This window comes from Harpia harpyja, chromosome 1, assembly GCF_026419915.1.
Source record: "Harpia harpyja isolate bHarHar1 chromosome 1, bHarHar1 primary haplotype, whole genome shotgun sequence".
NCBI classification, from domain to species: Eukaryota; Metazoa; Chordata; class Aves; order Accipitriformes; family Accipitridae; genus Harpia; species Harpia harpyja.
The window spans coordinates 8,735,978-8,754,991 of NC_068940.1; the positions used below are offsets into that span (position 1 = coordinate 8,735,978).

Here is a 19,014-nt window from a genome sequence, read left to right on the forward strand (position 1 = left end):
TCAACATTCAGAGGAACCTGAAAATGGGAGTCCAAAAAACTACGATAAATATTTAATGTTAATGCCAAAATGAGATGGCTTCCAATTATTTTTAGTAAGAGTAGGGAAGTTTACTCCATGCACACCTTGTCTGCCATACCATATATTGCAGCTCCTGCTTGCACGGACTCCTCTGAGCCTCCCTGGAGAGTCAGCTGTATGTAACACCGGGCTGAAACCCACCACACTCAGTGAAAGTCCTTCCACTAACTTCAACAGGCAGGACTAGGATTTTGATTCTGTTCGAGTTAAACAAAGCTCCAATTGCCTACACAAGGGCTCCGATCACTGAAACAGGAGCAAGCGTTGCGTGCTAAGTATGCAGTTATCTTGCTATCAGTCTGGAATTTGTCTTGCAGACCCCTGCCAGCGCGTGGACACAGGAACAAGTCACAAGCAGCATCTGTGCAATACAGTGCAGTGGTACTCTGTGGCAGATATACTTCTTCATGCGCTCTTATTTCACAGGAAAGATGACATGAAGCAAGGTAGCCTAGCCCTCAGGGAAAAAAGGGCAAGAGACCTTGTATTTACCATACGGTGCCTTTGCACCATGCACACAGCCAGTTATTATGGAGCAGATGATGCGCTGTAAATTCACAAGCTAGTTTAATCTGCTTCAACTTGCTCACTTGACCTTACCCGTAGGCACTTCTTTCTGCAAGGGGCAAGGCACGTCTGCCTGCAAATGTTCCCAGACATTTTTATGCTTAAGATTTAAAGACACCATGGCACAAACTTCAGGACATACAGGGAGAGATACACTACTTCTTGAAGCACAATCCTTGCCTGAAGAGTAGAGCACTCATTCCCTAATTGGGATGAGCTTTTTGCTATGCAGGTCTAATGGGCTGTGATGACATGCTCTTCTTGGAACATGCAAAAGCGTCATAACTTGGAGGGACCATCAGCGAAGGCCGGTTTGCAGTACAACTATGTTTTAACCAGGCTCTGCAACAGAAGTTTCAACATGATCAATGAATCATTATCACATACACAGTTACCGATCACATCTTGGCTATAAATGGGAAGTGTTACACAAGGAAGCTGTTTTTCATGGTTCCACAGCATTATGGCTATTCAAATATCACAGCACAGCCCTGCCTTTGAGTGCTAAAAAGGACATTGAGTTGACAGATTAGAAGTGTAACTGAGAGGTGAAAAGACCTCAAATCAAAGAACATGGAAGTACTTCTTAGGAGTATTTAGATACTAAAATTGGACCCCAGGGCAATCAACAAATAAGGACCATAGTACAAGTGAGCAACTGCAAATTGGCAAAACTGAAAACCAGAAGTTGGCTCCGTGCAATACCCTGTATTTATTCCAAGAAAAGGTCATGCTCTCCATCTTGCTTTGAAGAGCAGGCAGTGAGAGATCACCATTTTTCTAGTCCTTTCCTGCAGGTTTTTAATTGCCATTCCTTGCTCTCTTGCATCACGTAATTTGGTTTTCCTAATTCACAAATCAGCATAAGCTAATAAAACTGTTTAAGAGACAGCAGCGTTGTTCCCAACTTGTTTCGTTGTTTGCTATTATCCCACAACTAATCCTTCAACTCAAATAAAACTGTAATTCATTTCCTCCTTTATTCTCCCTCTGCATGAAACGGTTTTAGACAGGTTCAAGCCTGCCCACCGCAAATGGGAAAGGCAAAGTTGTATCTTCCTGGAGCGTGTGCTATTTCAATTACCTAATGTGCATATTATCTATCATGTCAGAGGAAAACTTCTAAATGATTTTCAACAGATTTAGCTGATTTTACACATATAAAAAAGATTCTAATGGAAATGAAAAAAAAAACCCCAACCACAAACCAACCAACAATTAACTATCTTTTAGATTTCAAGTTAATAAAAGCTTCTCTACGCCAGCCCTGCCAAACATTACCCATCTGAAAATCTCCTGACATTTTGTCTAGTGTAGAGGCTGCTCCTGATGGGGCTGAGTCATCTTTACATTAACTGTTTTACTAGTGTAAAAAAGACTTAAATCGCAATTATGCCTACTTTAAGGCTATGGTGAAGGAATATCACCTTAGCACAAAAGAGGTTTTGTTTGCATAAAACAGGCAGGCATCACAGATTTCTGTTTAGCATCCATTCCTCATCTGAAGCTTCATTCTCCACAGCTTTGTCACATAAACAAGCACTTCCCATGGCTCTGCATGTCGCCCATAGTGAAATGCCCAACTTCACAAGGCGTTACACCCACTTTGTGCAGGGTGAATAACTGTATCTGGGTGTAAGGGAATAGTAAATCAAGTTGTCAGCACTTTGCATATCCTGCAGGTCCTAAACCAGAAAAACAGCATGCAGATCATGGGGCTCAAACAAGGAGGCAATCCATCCTGGCCCGCAATTTGTAGTAGGGGGAACATGTTACCTTCCTCAGCTCTGTGAACACATCCATGGGCCGTCCCAGCCCAGTGCATCTTTCCTGTGTGAATGGCAATTCCAGTGCAAATGCTTACTCACCAGGAAAATGAAGGGCTGCAGGATGGGAACATCTGTCTGCAAACAGCAGACAGACAGGACCAGCATGTGGAGCTGAAGATGTAAGGCTGCACCTCACACCCTCCACTGCAGGAGCCACTACTGAAGATGACCACTGATTCTGCACAACTAGCGTTCACTGTTAGTCATCTAGAAATCGGTGTCCCAAGATTTAATCTAAAAAAACATTATTCATCATTATTTCATCCACAGCAGCTATTTTTCCCGACTTAAGGCTCAGGTAGACCGCCCCTTGTTTTAGCATTAACCTGTGCAAGCAGACTGGGAATGGGATTTTTCAGCCCTACTCACTGGATATCCGTCCTTGCAAACCTGTTATCTGGAAACCATGGAAGCAACTTTATTCCCAGAGCAGTCCCTGCCGCTCTCATTACCCACTCCTTAAGCCCAACACCTTTGAACAAGAGATCAGAAAATAGATGAAGGTTCATCACCACAGGGTTGTAAATATAAAAACACGCATGCCAGCTCAAACTCACACTCTCCTTTTACACAATGCCTAATATCAATACAAACACAAATCTGACTAGGACCTCTGAGACACCACCTTTCCACAAATAACAGCAATCACAACGATACTCATTATTTGTACTTCAGTAGTACCCACTTTCTACAGCAAGACTTGAGGTTAAACTGTGCTTAGCTCTGTGCTTCACTTACTGTGCTTGGTTTCTAAGTTCTGCGGGATTTTCCCCACAAAGAGAATGCAGCATAAGGTATTAAAAGAGCAAGTAAAGAGGTGGGCAGTGGGTGCAACACACAATGCCACCAGGTGAAAAGAAAACTAACAGGAGAGTGTCTAGGTTGTTTTGCCTAAGAAGCAACAGTACAGAACTGGAAGAAGAAAAATACTTCACAAATACCTCCTATCAGATGCCAATGATGTATTTTTTAATAAAAATCCATCACCCCATTAACATCAGCACCCCCTATTTGCCACTTTCTCATGGCTATCAAAGCAGGAATAGCGGGAGGGAGGAGGGGGAACTTCAACACAGATCTACATTTCTCTTAGCATGCCAACTTTCTTCATTCTCACAGAGAGGTTTTAAGTAAAAACAACCCTATTGCCTGCATGTTTGTAACACAGTCATTCCTACAGGTCTTCTGAGCAGAAGAGATTGGAAAAACAATGCAAATGGTCCATAATAATTCAGGCTCAGAGCCAGTAATGTTGAACAGATATAAGCAATAAAAATACCCACTCTGGCTGCTTCTGTTACATGACATAAATATTTCTCTTTTTCTTTTGTGGAAGCTATTATGCAAAAAATGCAGCTCAGCCCTGAGTTGAGACAATGAGCCTCCTGCGTATTTGAAGAACTGCAGCACCCTTGTAACTTGTTACAGATGAGAACGAGCCCAAGGGCTAGGCCTTTGTTAAACGTACAGACATCTCACAGTTGATGGCCACAGCTCTCCTGCAAACAGACGGTGTCAAAGGGGGAACACAAATGCTGTGAGTCCCAAAGCGTAGCAGCACCAAAACCAATGGCTAAGGTTCTGTTTATTTGTAGTATTTTAACAAGCCAAAGACAAAACCACCTGAAGAAGATAGTTCTGTGGGTTGTAGCATTAACAAATACCAGCAAAAAGGCTTGATCTTTGACAGCAGCAGTAATCTCAGTGGATGCCCACCGTACCGATTCCCTGGTGCCAGTAAGATTTGAACTGGGGCCACGGCCTTTGCCTCACTGGGCTCAGCCACGGGTTCCCACAGCTACTCGTCTGCCTACTTACACAAAGCCTTCAGGGAGCAGCTCCCCTGTAGCCTCTACTTGTGCAGCAGGTTGGGTTGAGAAGGACCCGAGAAACACGACCTGCCAGGCTGGGGACACACACACGGGCGCAGGCACAAACAATGCCACCACGTGAGCCTCACTTCCTTAGGAAGCCAGCCCAGAACCCACCCTTAACCTTCTCCCCGCTTCCAGCGTGGCCATCTTCTGCACTGCTGATGCAACGTGAAACACAGTGCTGGAAAACAAAGGCACTATTGACTAACTTTTTTGCAGGCTTAAGATGACTATGCTGGCTTACAACAAAGATTTCAACGATTTCGACACTGAGCGCTAAGTAACAGGAACACAGCTTGGCAGTAAATCCAGAGATTACCTGTTGAAACATTAATGGGAAACATCTTTTGATGTGGGCTGCTTTATGTGGTGCAAAAGCCAGCACTGTAATTATGCATTTCCTTTCTATGAATCTAGTATTTTAAAGTAAAGTATTACTTGGGAGGCGGGGGGGGGGGTGCGCACGTGTATGTGTGTGTATGTGCATGTTCGTGCGTGTGTGTGTGTGTGTTACAGGAAATACTCTACAGCTGAGCCTGCGATTTACCAGCGTAGCGGCACGTAGTAAATCTGCAACAGGGGACCTCAGCCGTTTCATTCATCGTACACCAAGCTGAGGGCTAAAACAATTGCCACACTTAAGACAAATGCCAGCGTGAGTCATACCAGCCAGAGTGCAAACATGTTTGCTGTTGGGTGAGTCAGAATATCACATCCTGAATTCACAAACCTTCCTATAAATAATAATTTCCGAAATTGTTGCATTTCTTTAATACAATGCAATTTTAAGTGTGATGCCGAATCTATAAAGGCTTTCTTGATTATGAAGAAAATGTTTTTCTCCTCTTCCCTTTTGATCCTGATTACATATACCTACCTATAGTAGTAGGCTGTCTATGGTGACTGAAGTGGTAATTGCATCCATTCATACTTAGCAAAACGCAAACATTGCTCAAAATGGGTGACAAATGACAGATACCCCCCAAAAAAAGAAAAAAAAGAGAGAACTAAACACAAGCCATAGGACCTTTCGCTTACTGTGTATGCTTTCTATATCAGCACTTCTTTGATGCTCTAATTCTCACATGCTTTAGCATGCTCAGTATTCAGAGAAAAGGAACGTCATGCTGGCATGGGACACTGACCAGCTGAAAGAAGGGGCGAGAAATTCCGGAGAAGTGGTGAAAAAGGCCATGGCAGCATGCTGCACGTGGGCAAGGAAGGACTGGGCCTGCCACTGTGCTCGACAGCATATGTACACAGAGCAAAAGCATGGTCCTTGCTTCAAGGAGCGCTCAGCCTCCATACAGCATACAGTGATCATTCCTCCCCAAGAATAAGGACATACCTGCTAACAGAATCAACACATTGTAATAACTGGTAATGATTATCCATGACTGCCTTTAATTCAGGGAAGCATCTGAATCAGAAGTCATGCAAGTGGCTTTTGAAATAGGGCTGAACTTAAGGATATGACCAAGTTTATTCAGAAGAGTGCTGATAAAGACATGTGATGTCTCTGCAATCAAGGAAAAAAAAAAAGTGATGTTGTGTAAGGGGGGGGTGGGCTCTAACTTGATTTTCAGTTAGGAATTTATTCTCATCTTACACGAAAGGGAATTCACACACATACAAATCTCCTTACATCAAATCAAGACAGTCTTGCTTTCTCCTAACTGTTTTGTGGAATAACCACTCAGAAGTTCATTTCTGTTACCTTTCTCAGGCAAAATAAAAGGCCTTTTAGAAAAATTTTATTGCTAAAACAATGAAATTCTCCTGGGAACGACTTCGTTATGGAAATGAAGTGACAGCTTCTTTTATCTAGCCAAGCAGCAAGTCTGCATTTATAAAAGGCATTCTGTGCACGAAGTACAGTGAGTGGGAGGACATGAAAATGCTATTTTTAATTCAGATTTCAGTGTTCCTCCCATGCTCCCATGCAGATCTCCTGGAATAATAACAGCAACAACAATAATGATAATTAATAATGCCAAAAAAGGAGTATCATCTTAAAGGTGAGTGGCATGCAAGAAAGGAAATTGTACTTAAGGACTTGCAAGATGTAGGGACAAATGTACAGTTCTTTCAAATAAACTGGCATTGCGCCATAAATTTCACAGGATTTGAGATTTGCCCCCTAAATTTTATATTGTAATTTAAAATAAAAGGCAATAAATTATTATTATGTGCAACATATGCTGCATCTCTACCATTAGTTTTCTTGCAGCAATTGTTATTTTCAGAAACACAACTGAATGAGAAGTTAACTGTGGAGTTGATACTGTCACTGTGTTTGGGTAAGTGACCATGACAGCTTTTAGACCTGGGGAAGAAAGCAAACCTTGAGAAAAGCCAGGGCCAAGCAATGTTTTCAAATGCAATGAGAACAAGGGTAGGATGCAGACTTTGGCCCAAAGCATAAAAGAAGACACTTGAAAGATCCTTTTCTGCTTCGCTGACCTTTGGACCTGTCCCTCAGGACACTGCCACAGAGCAAAGACGTTGAATTAACGCATACAGAGAAAGTGTGGGCCAAATTCTTCCTCCCTACCCGGAATACACTGGCTCCAGTGAGCCTGGTGTGTAATTACCCAAGGGCAGAAGATAGCCCTGATTATTGGAAGATTGTTACTCCGCTGTGCTATCACCTACCAGTAGTAATTAGGACAAGGCTTTGCATTTCACACCTAATAAAAATTAACGAGAATGAGCAGGCAGTAACAAAATGCATGGGAGCCACACGCACGCCGAGGTGCAACGTGAAACCTGCTGGCGCGATTGCACTTGGGAGTAACCCCACCACTGGAAAGCCTCCATTTCACGCAAAATTAGAGCAAGCTGAAGAAATCACACACGCTGTCTCTCCCTCTCTTACACTCCGCAGCTCCAACACAGAAACACGTCGGAGTCTGGCACCGACTCGTGTTTCAAACACAGGAGCACCCCCCAACACATGTGCCTGCACACAAACCCCCTGCACATACCCTGTCTCATGCTGCTGCCATGGGGTACCAACCTTGTCCAAGTGATTTCCCTACATGTTTTTAGTCCAATGCAAAACCCTCATCAGCTGCAGCATGAAACGTGCAGGAACCAGCACCCTTGGCATGCTACCCCCCCAGTGAAAAATCAGCCACCTAACTACTCAGGTATGATCTGTTTCCGAGAGCTATTATTTAAGGAGCATTCAGGGCATGCTTGGAGGCACTTCCACTCTCTCACCCTCCTACAAGACAAATTTTCATGCCATTAACCTTTATTTGCCTTTTATACAGTAAAATTTAAGTCTATTAAAATATAGAGTTCCAATTTGATATTTTGATCACCTCCATCTGCTTCATGGGAAATGTACAGTGGTAAGAGAGAAAAAAAAATACATAGGACTGGAATAAGTTAGCCCGTTTTCCTTTTTTGTCCATTGCTTGCTGCCAAACACGCTTGCTGCTGGTCACTTGCCTAGCTCATTGCCAGCAAATGCTCAGCTGGGCACGTCACCAATGTTTAACCCTCAATAAAATTAAATCGCAATAATACTTTGCACTCATTTAGGGTTTTACATATTACAAACACTAAAAAAAAAATAAAATTAACTGCACACTCTGTAACACCCCTGCAAGGTAAGTTGAGTATTATTATTCATACCTTATGCAAAGGGGAATTTCACTGGAGAAGGGATAATTAACCTGCCCAAAGCTATGCAACACAGGTGCTCCTGTTTCCTGGTTCTCTCCTTACTCCAACCGACCAATTTTAGCCTTTCCTGAAATTCCGAGAGAGTTGGAGTCCTGCCTTCAATTCTGTCTCTTTCTGCTGCTGAAGGAAAGGAGGGAGCAGGTCTCTCTACCCAGGGGTACGAGTGGTACGTGGGTGGTGTGAGAGTAGTCCCTGGTTGCATCGGCTTGCGGTGGGACCAGAATGGACTGGAACCGCGGCACTCCCGTTTCCACCTCCCTGCAGCAAGCGAGGATTAGCTGCAGAGAAGAATTTGGTCTGCGGGAACATTACGAGCCTTTTTCACAAAAGACAACCAAGTTTTAGTCTCTGCACATGCCTTCTAGTACCACAGGGAGGACAGTAGAGGACTCAGCAGTATATGTATACTGCACGCTACTCTTCATACTCCCCCTCGCTTCCCCTCAACCACAAAAAAGGGTAAGACCAAACAAATAAAGGTTTTATCCAGGATAAATGGGGGCAGGGCAGGAGCAGTGCCCACTGCCTGCTCTTGTGGGCTGCAGCCACCCCTGCCAACTGTCACGTGGCAGAAAAGGCCACGCTGGGCTTGCCTGTAGACAGCACTTCTGCTGGCATGTCGGATGGACCTGAATTTTTTAACCACCTCTTTGAGATAAAAACCCCTCATGTCACAGGCTGGACAACAGAGTAATGTAGTCAGAGATCCTGTTACAACACCAGCTGTTCATCCTGCGCCACCGCTAGTAGCCACAGCGTAGGTGGGACCCAACTGCACTTACTACGTCAGAAATCACAGTTTTTCTACCTGTAAAAGATCTGTATCCTTATGTGCAGTGACATGATTAAAGCAGAAACCTTACCTGCTAGCATTGTGGATGTAATTATCCTAGTTAAAAAAAGTGCTTTTACTGGCAAAGCTCATCCCAGTTCACAGACTGAGTAAGCCCTACCTTTGATCAAAGCAATTAGACTGGAAAAGCACTTCAATGCGTTGATCAGCTCCTGAGCTAAGGCAAGCCTTAAGTAGAGGGGTTTATCTCATCTAACCTCTCACTTTTAACCACGTTTGGTTGGGTCAGGGCCAACTTAGTGTAACCAGATCCTCAGCCCTAGCTGCAGGTTTTGATTGCCCTGAAGCACTAGCTCAAGCCAAAGCCTCTTTAGCTATCCCACCTAAGAGCGCCATCACCCCTGCAGATCAGCAGATGAGCTCCACAGTTTAAGTGGATTAGCTGTGCTGAACAACTCTGCTACATCCAGTTCTCGTGTCGGCAGCACTCAAGCTTCAATCAGCAGTGATCTTACATTCAGCTGCTCCGGCAAGTTTTGCTGCAGAGGACAGAGCTCGGTTGAGGACAAACCTGAGCCACCCCCAGGTCCTAGACGAAAAACAGGCTTGTAACTCAGGCTCGGTGGGCATCCTAAGGGGCTCAGTGAGCCAGAAGTGTCTGCGAAGATCGCCCCCTCCCAAACCCTCTCCGGCACCAGGGTTTGGGGTTGGCTTTCCACTACAGCATGCGACTAGGAAGAAAAATATCAGTCTGACACACCACACCCGGCCTTGTCATGATTTCTTACGCAAAATCCTCGGCAGCGGCACACAGCAGAGGGGCGCTTAAACCAATACAGCACGAGGATGCCCTCCTGATCCCACGTACCCTAGCGTCGTGGTTAAACCACGACACCTAGCCACCTATCCTAGTCTGGGAGGAACAGCCTCTGCCGTGTCTTAGCAGCTACAAAACTCGGTTCCAGCTAACTTCTCTCAGAAAGCAATGAATAGGACTTTCCCAGGTACACAATATCCTTCTCTCAGCCACTCCTCCCAAAGGCAGCAGGCAGAAGTGCCACATAACATAACATAATCAGTGTGAAGTTGTAACAGTGTGGGAGAATGTGGCAATTCATGGAAAATGTCATCGACCAAAAGGCAATTAGCAGTGAGTCTAAATGCAGAAGCAGAAGGGAGTGGTTTCCTAACAAAACAAGCCTTGTTAAAAAAAATTTTAAAAAACCACCCTAAAACTCACTTTCCTCAAAAAAGCAGCATTCTCAGGAGACTGAAAGCATGTGAAAAAAATACCCCTGTAAAGCTTTCTGTAAAGATTATTCTTTACAGAGAGATTTGGCAGCCCTTTCTGCTCTGTCTCCTAATGCTATTGAGTATAACTATGTTAAGTCAATAAGCAAAGCCACTCAAAGGTGGGGTTTTTTTGAGGTTTTCTAGGCCAAGAGAGGAAGCAGTGCGATAGGAAAGTTTTCAAAGTGGGAGTTGTGCCTGCCTTGCTTCTTATTGTAGTGAAACTGTCAACCTCTGCCTTGTGTTTCAAGACTTTACACTTCAAAATCATTCCCTCTGTGCTTTGAATTGCTATACTTTTAAGCTAACTACTTCTAAAAGTGCTGTTTAAAAAATGACATCTTCAACCACATTTAACATTAAGAATAAATCTAAATTTGCAAAGTCTCATTGGGTCCCTGCAAAAGTGCAGATTTTTTTTATCGTACTTGACAGCCAATCTCTTGGAAATTATTTGTGCAGAAATTTAGTTTAAATTACTTCATATCAAGACATTTAAGAGAAAATGTGGGTTTTATTATAAGCTAAAAGTAATGATGTTCTTTCTACCTTAGATAAAAAAACCCACAACATTCAAGCAGCACACAACATTGAAACCAATTAGTAATCTTACAACCTAAAATCCTACCTACGTGCAGGCATGTATTAATCATATTTCAGAATGAGCTCCAGACACACGTGGCTAAAAAAAACTGAACTAGGCTGACTTGCTTTCTCCCTAGTAAACCACCAAAAGAGAAAGCAGGTCCATGTACTACGGTGAGAATTACAGGCACTCATTGCCCTTAGGAAGATGTACTCTGCCTCTGAGCACTAAACTCAGGCAATCACGCCATCAATGCCAGAATGGTAAATTCATAGATAAGCCAATGTGCTACATTTCTCTTCAGTGCCCAGGCCCAATCAAGTAAGGAGACAGATACCTGCCAAACTGCAGGGAGCTGAGGGAGCCCAGTGCTTTCCAAGTGCCCCTATATACATTTGAATTTCCAGGTAATTAGGAAGCCATGTTCCTTTCATGCTGTCACGAAACAAGGAATATTTAAGTTGCTTTGGCTTTAACTATTTTAAAATACGGAATATCATTTCGGGAGAGTAAAGACAGTTAGGTTCAGTAAGGCTCAAGTATATTTACACTTTGTTGCTCAATGTGGTAAAACCAATTCAGGGTAAATGTTTACTGCTAAATATCTGGGGAGATGAAGAACAGGCATGTAAAGCAGCTCAGAGCATGCAGGCTCAGAGTCAGGTCAGCCAAGAGCTATCTTCTAGCTAGCGTGACAGTGCCCAGCACAAGGAAGCCCCAAGACTGACTCCAGTTCCCGAGTAATACATTCACCAAACAGAAAATTATACTGTACCTTGTGGGGCTGAACAACTTTGAAGTATTATCTTGAGGTCTGCCAAAGTTTGAGGTGTTCCAGATGCCAGGTTTCAATTTAAGCTGATCTATTTTTCATAGCCTTCTCCCGGACTCTCATCTCTCTGGTTTAAAGGAGGACAGCACAGTATTTAACCCTGTCAAAAAAGCTCCTACCATTGCTCATGAATAGCTCCCCCTCGTAGCATCTGGAGATCGCATTAATCACCTTGCAAGGAAGTCCCACCCCACTCCGCTCACTGCACGATGGACGTTTGGCTGGGCCAAGCTGAGGTGCTACAAACAAGCTCCCATGTTGGCATTGGTTATTTCTGCGCTTGGGAAGCAGGGATATGTGGCCTTCCCTCCGCACTCCTCGCATCACCATTTCTCCATGCATGGATATGATTCCTCCCCATCTCTTCCCAGTCCAGCAAAAAAAGTCCTTAACCAGACAGGAGCGATGCTGGCAAAGTGCCTTCTACTCCAAACTCCAGCACCAGCTTGGGCAAGAAGTGAGGAAATGCAGCCATGTCACATGGGAAACAGCTGAGCTATCGCAAACAACAGCCAGCAACCCTTTTGACTAACCAGAAAGTGCCCAACCCAATTCTAGTCTCCAAGTGGAAAGGCTGCCCTCCACTCCCCCTGCAGACTCCAGCAGAGCAGCTTCACCTTCTCAAATATCCCTTGTCCGCCACAGCAGTCCAGCAAACATTACAATCTAATCACTTCCACAGTACACAAATCCCTTCCTGGCTTGGCGCAAGGTGAGTACAAAGTTTTTGCTAATCTTGCATTTATTTTAATTCCCCACCCCCCTTCCATGTCATGTGAATCATCCCTGTTCCTCAGCATCAAAGAGTTAATGGAAGAAAGAACCACCCTAGCATGTGCTTCACGCAAGGGTAAGTGGACTGGCCAGCTACCAAAGCAGATTGTTAAAGACTGCACTGAGCTCCTGATTTTTTTTTTCCCCTCGACTGCAATAAGCTTAAGAATCAAATGTGGACATAAATATAAACCTAGACCACATCTGCTCATAAAGCAATGTCTTTGTACTTGCACAACTGCCGTTAACTGTACACAAAAATACTTAAATTTTTGAGCTCTCCTACATTCAAAAGCTGACCTGCAGTCCGCCCGAGGCAGCCAATGTGAACTGCACGCTCAGCAGAATTGCACATTAAAGACAGAGGGGAAACAGATTATGCTATAATACAAAATCAGACTGCTAGGAAAGTGAATCATTTGTGCAAGCACTGTTAAATGCTCAGAGTATTTTGGGCACACTTCACCACACCAGATTAAAATACGTCTATTGTGGTTCTCGTCTGAAAGGCAGCACTAGGTTCATGTTATTTGCCCCTTTCATCACAGGCACGAGCAAAACCGGTGCCTTCAGGACTCTGTGATACCCCACTATTAAACTTTTCTTTTGAATTAATTGAGGCTACTCTGCCATTTGAAGATTTTTACATTCCCGCAATTGCATTAATAGCTTGGAGGAGAGCGTATGTGTGTACGCACATTATTTCTTCCCAAAATCTCTCGGGAGACTTCAGCTGTAGATCTTGGCCATCAGTGTTCAGGCTTCTTCTCAGAAGATTACTGAATTCTGATATAGTATTCTAATTTTAACTTATTTCTTGGCAAGATACTCCCTCCTTATGTGCATACATGTCAGACATGGACTGTGTTTTAGCAGAGTTCCCTTGGTTAATTATTACAAATCATTTGAATGTTTCTCCATCACAAATCAGGTATAAACACCTAGGACCTACCTAACAGGACTCCATCTCTAAACAGTTTCATTTTGAATGACATAAATGACCTTGGGCCAGCTTATTTCCATGTTGGTTCATGCTCTGCTCTGCTGTGACCTCCCCTGAGGAAGAGAGCTCAGGGACCCACTTGTCCCAAACCCACTCGTGTCCTGTTTTAGATTCCTTCCGATTTCAAGTCTACCATAACTGACCTATAGGCATGAAATCCACCGTGGGATGTGACTAGTAACCCTTTCTACAGTCTGTTATTATTTACATGACCATTATTAACATTATTAACAACAGCAAAATATTTTAATTTACACTGCTAGCAAATTCAATTTTCACATCTATAATCAACAGAATTATGTATACAAATAGACATTTACTCTTACATTCTGGGCTTGGAGACACAAAAAGAGGAAGTGTATTTCATAGTTGGCCCCACGGCATCTACACCTAATACTGCAACCTCAAGTTAAGCAGAAGCCTGTGGTAACCCAGTCTATTTTCAGTTATCCAGTACTTTCCTAGTTCATTACTAGTTTAATTTAAAAAAAAAAAGAAAAAAGCGTATGATAAAAATTCATACCTGGATTTCAAAGACCTAACTGTGTTGCAAGGTGTACAGTAGATCACACTCAGAGCATTTAATGTGTAATTATCAATCCAGAATTTTGGGTGCTTCCACTCAGGGGTGCCTAAATTTGTGATTCATGTGGAGGGCCATCTCTAACAGCAAAAAAAAAGACTCTCTGCAATAAAAATGTAAAAATTAAAATTGGATCTTTGGGTTGAGAAGTGCAATGATTTTGCACAGGAATTGCACACACCCCATCTACTGGCTTTTTGGAAGACTGAGAATTGTAACAGCGGCAAGGCGAGTTTACCTTGCATTGAAGTTATTTACTGAGCAATGCCTGTGAGCTTAGTGCTTGATAAAGATACAGGAGACAACCACCTGTCCCAGGTGAGCCACAAAGCAATCCAGAACTAACAAAACCGTTCAGAGCCTACAATGGTACAAACACAGGTCATAGGCTAAAAAAAAAGTCACCCAAATCATCACAGCATCTTGCATGTTACAACAGAAACGTAACAGAGGAGTCAGAGGAGAAAATATTACAGCTGACAAAGGCCTTGGTTGTGCTGCGTGCCTGCTCTGGGGCCTGCTTTGCTGCCCTTAGAGCAGACATAGGGGTAACATCCAGCAGAACGGATAAAGGCAGCAGACATGCACCCACAGCAGAGGCTTCCGTCAGCATTGCTGTTGTGCCACCACTGCACCGCTCAGGGAGCAGAGCCACTGTAATTTTTAATTCAAGAAGGTTGCACACCACTTCATTAGAAGAATTCACAACAGACTTCGGTCACTCAGTCAAAAAGGGAACTTAAGTTACGCTGTGGCAATCAGGATATTTGATCATGGCAAATCAAAGAATCTGCTCGGCTATTCTGAAAGCTACCCAAAGCCATTGCAACCTCCCGCTCCTCTACTAGTCTGCAATGCTTTAATAGCAGATGGCAAAAGTACTGAGATTAAATCCAGTGCTAACAGTAGCTGGGAACACTGATAGTTTTGCCACTGGAGTGCCAAACTGTGACAATTTTTTCCCAACAAATTAGTAAAGTTAATATACCCACACTGCAATGCCAAGGATATCAGCCAGAGTTTGTCTGTTCATTTCTAACTCCATAGTTGCAGGCAGGGGCTCACAGAAGAGGCCAGCAACAATTGTAATGTCGATCTGTAGGCTTAGGAAACTAAAAACATTGAAATCTGTCAATAGATTCTTTATCTTAATGTGAAACTTTCATAGGCTGGTAGTCTGTTACTGACAGTTGTACCGAAATACATGGTGGTCCATGATGTGGATTAGATGGAGTCTCAGCCCCTTGTCACTTGTGACCTACCCTGGATTTCAAATTAGTTTCTTTAAGAAGCACTTGGTATTAATATGCCAGTGCTTTGTCACACAGATGTATAATAGATATGATTTCTAGCAAAGCTGAAATCACAGAAATTTTATTTGCATATAGGGTCAGAGCTGTTTTGAAAACAGACTTTTCAGTTATCTGTGATGTTTGGAGGAACTCACTGTTGCAGAAAGAAAATAGTATTTTTCCTTCATTTGCTACTGTCCTCATCACAGACCAAAGTCTGCTCTTGCATCCAGTGCAACTTCAGCAGAGTGGCCTGGGGTGAGAGTGATGTAAGGCACTGAATGTCCAGTTTTCAAATAACAGATCAAATTTCTTTTAAAAATACTGTCTTTACTCAAAGCAATTAATACCAACCGTTTGATAAGGGGCTACTGTTGCTGTTGACCCCTTGTTTGCATTTTCTTTGCCAAAGTTGTGAAGGTATAGTACCGTTTTAAGCTGTACACCAGCCGAGGAGAGCACAGCGATGTGAAACTGGTATTTGTGTTTTGTCAGTACCAGCAAAGGTGTGTTTGCACAAAGCTGTGATAACTGTCAGCACCTCAAAGCAATTTAGATCTTCGCTTGTTTGAGCACCAGGCAATCTTAAGAGCTGCAGATCTCTCACTTCTAAGCACTAATACCTCAGTAACTTCAGCTATATAAGGTCCCCAAATTAAAATAGCATATTCATCATTTTCGAGGAATACACCACAGTACGGACGATGTTATTCCAGTGCTCAGTTTCTTCTGGACACAAAGGCATCCTAGAGGTCTTAAAACTCAGCCCTTCTTCAGCTCCAGCTGGAGCTGGACCAGGCATCCAGCACTGGCACCAGACCCACTGATGTGCCGGAGCATTTCAGAAACTAATCCAATAGCTGGGGAGGTGTTTTTAGAAACCCTTTGCAGAAGGCACCTCTGCCAACAAGGTTCAACGAGGTTTCTGCTGGTGACTTAAGACGATATATTGAATGTCAACTGGTATGTTTATCTCCTTTAAACACTGGACTTCCTTTCAAATAACATCTAATAGGGCAGATTATTGGTTTAATACTTACGGAAACTGATCAAAAGACCCTAAATTATTTGGCTGGCTTACCTTAAAACCTTTTCCTGCTTTAGTTTCCATGTAAAATATATCAAAAGAGTATTCCTATCAATGGAGAGCCTATCAACTAAGCATTTAAGGAGATGGGGAAAACTACATTTAAAACTGGGTTGTGGATAAAAATGCCAGAAACCACCCAGACCAACTTAAGCACCAGCTCCACAGATTTTCACAAGAGCTACTTTGGAAAATAAAACTTAGGGAACCATGCTATATAAGGACATTTGAAAATGCTATTCCTTATCTATAACAGGCAGTTTCTTCTCAGTTGCCATCATGGTTCATTTGGCTAGGGACAAAAGTGGTTGGCAAACTAGCGTAAAAAAGAAACAAGTAAATACTGGCATTTTAAGCACTGTCTCTTAAGTGAAGATAAACAGCAATGGTCAAAGGACAACCGGCCAGCTCTCTCTCCATGCCTATTTGAAGGGACAATGGCTGGGAACCACCTGGATAAAGGCTGTCAATCCATTTAAATGCAGAAATGCTTTCATGATTTCAAGGCAGAACAAGTATTTCTTTTTGTCTGCACACTTTTTAGAAAACATGAACAGTAACTACAGAGCAGAACATAGATGCCTATTAACAAAGCCAACAACAATTACTGCTATGTCTAAGAATCAACAAAAAACACATACCAGTGTATTCCAAAGGCATTCGCTCACAAAGCAAACTCACTCCACGCAAGCCCAAGCACAGAAACCCGATAGTATCTCATGATTTATGTTCTCTCAGCAGGTTGTACTGGGTCCTCCAGATTCCGGGCTTGCCTTTTGAAAGCAATTAAGTTTCTAGCACTTCTGGGAGTGACAAAAGCTCTCGCTATGAAAACCTGCATGCTGCGCTCTCACTGAGTCTGCAGCCTGGCAGACTGAAACAACGGCACTGAGAGAGGTGTGAACTTCCCCCACTTAACTCATCTGGGAGCGTTAGTACTTGAAGGGCCATCTCTAAACTTTGAAGCTATTTTCAAATTATGTCTTTGTCCGGTGCCCAAACAGGGAGCTGCCACTGTGACTTGGAGAACGTTTGCAAAGCGCCCTCTCAGCCTGGAAAGAAAAATCCCTTTCCTCACCAGCCCGCATGCAGGCAACTCTGCAAGTTCAGCTAGCGTGAACTATTCTAATTACTCAGCAAGACAGAGTACCCTTACTTACATGACAGCATGTCCAGAAACCATGACGAAACCTGGGTCCTGCTGTGCAATGCACTGCACAAACGCACATTAGGAGACGGCACCTGCTCCTTGGAGTTTACAACTTGCACAGCGTAAGCTGTACCTAAGGGAAGGCAATGGCAAGAAGCACATGTACAGAAGTGAGCAACAGGCGTTTCACACAACTACTGTGTGAATGCTGCTTCTGAATTATAGTACAGGAATGCTGTCTGATCAAAAAATAGATCTGTGATATGCCCCTGGCTGAATAAAACAAACAAAATAGCAGCCAAGTCAAACTACTGAACACCCCGGCCCCAGCAACAAAAGCCCCGATGCTGTTCAAACATCAGACTGCCTGGACAAGGCACAACATCTTTACCTCCTCAAGAAAAAAAAAAGCCAAAGCCATTTCCCATCACTGTGCTTATTCTAGCTATACTATGGACAGAAATGGTCTCATGAAGGCAGAACAAAAGCAGTGAGATGGGCTAACAAACAAGGCAGGCGGGTGCACGGAAGGGCATAGGCCAGCAGTATGCCGACAGGCTCTGCAGGATCTGGCCGGACACCAGATCTTAGCCCTGAGTAAACGCAGAAGGGCAACTCCTTCCAGGGAGGGTGGTGAGCCACCTCTTGTTTCCTGCAAGGCACCTTGGCCTAAGAGCGCACACAAGGGCAGTTACTAAGGGGTCGCTCTGACACAGGGAGTCACACGTTGTTTACTCTGTGGCAAACAAACTTGGAAAGACCAACATTTTCTCACGTCAACTTATTTCTGTGCCCTAGACTCTGCGTGTTTGGTTTTCAGAGTTGCTGAATCCTTGTAACTCCAAATGAAACCAGCTGGATCGATGCATAATCAGCAGCCTGGGAAGTCACCGACAGGTGTTCTGATAATTTTATTTTTTACTTATCGGTGTACCTGTTTCCTCTGTTATACAGTAAGACACCCAACTCCTTGAACACTGTGCAAGTAAGAGAAATAGATAATTTCAAATAGTGTCATTTTCAAAATAATTTAAGCCTAATTATGAGAGTTAACCCAGGTCTATTTCCTTGCTGACAACATCTGTGGTTTCATAGCCATATTTTTTTGTATCTCTTGCTCACCTGTTGCTACGCAAGGACTTACAAATACAGGGAAATGATTGATCAGTGAGACCTGCAAAAAATGACCAGACATGATTTTCTAACAGATTTAGAAGATGGTAAGTTAGAAAAAACATTTCCCCTCGTATCTCCTTCTGTTAAAGTCACAGTCATTTTTAACAACCAGAGGTAAGCACTTTTGGAGACAGAAATGTGCTTAAAGAAGCACACTGGCAGAAGTGCAAGATGCTTTAACGTCCTTTAAGTCCTCTTTAAAGTGCTTAACATCTTTGGACAGAAAGTACTGACCAACTGCAAACTTGGTCACAAACAGTTCATTACACATACAAACATATACAGACATGTCAAAAATGTTAAGTCAAGAACTAAAAGACAAGGAAATACCAGAAATATGTCCAATTGTGCAACCTTTCATCTTCTTTCCTAATTTATGATCACACAGGTTTTTTTCCACA

At 43.2% G+C, this 19,014-nt stretch overlaps 1 protein-coding gene across 13 annotated transcripts in view; it reads right to left on the reverse strand.

Annotated features, from left to right (window-relative positions):
- The window catches only part of ATXN1 (ataxin 1), a 228,895-nt gene that overhangs the window by 94,192 nt on the left and 115,689 nt on the right, over nucleotides 1–19,014 (reverse strand). Inside the window, exon 5 of one of the 13 annotated variants that reach the window (XM_052811727.1) lies at nucleotides 11,492–11,615. The exons of the other annotated variants lie outside the window; for them this stretch is intronic. The gene's annotated coding sequence lies outside the window, so the exon portion shown is untranslated. The remainder of the gene's footprint in view (nucleotides 1–11,491; nucleotides 11,616–19,014) is intronic. 13 annotated transcript variants of the gene reach the window in all.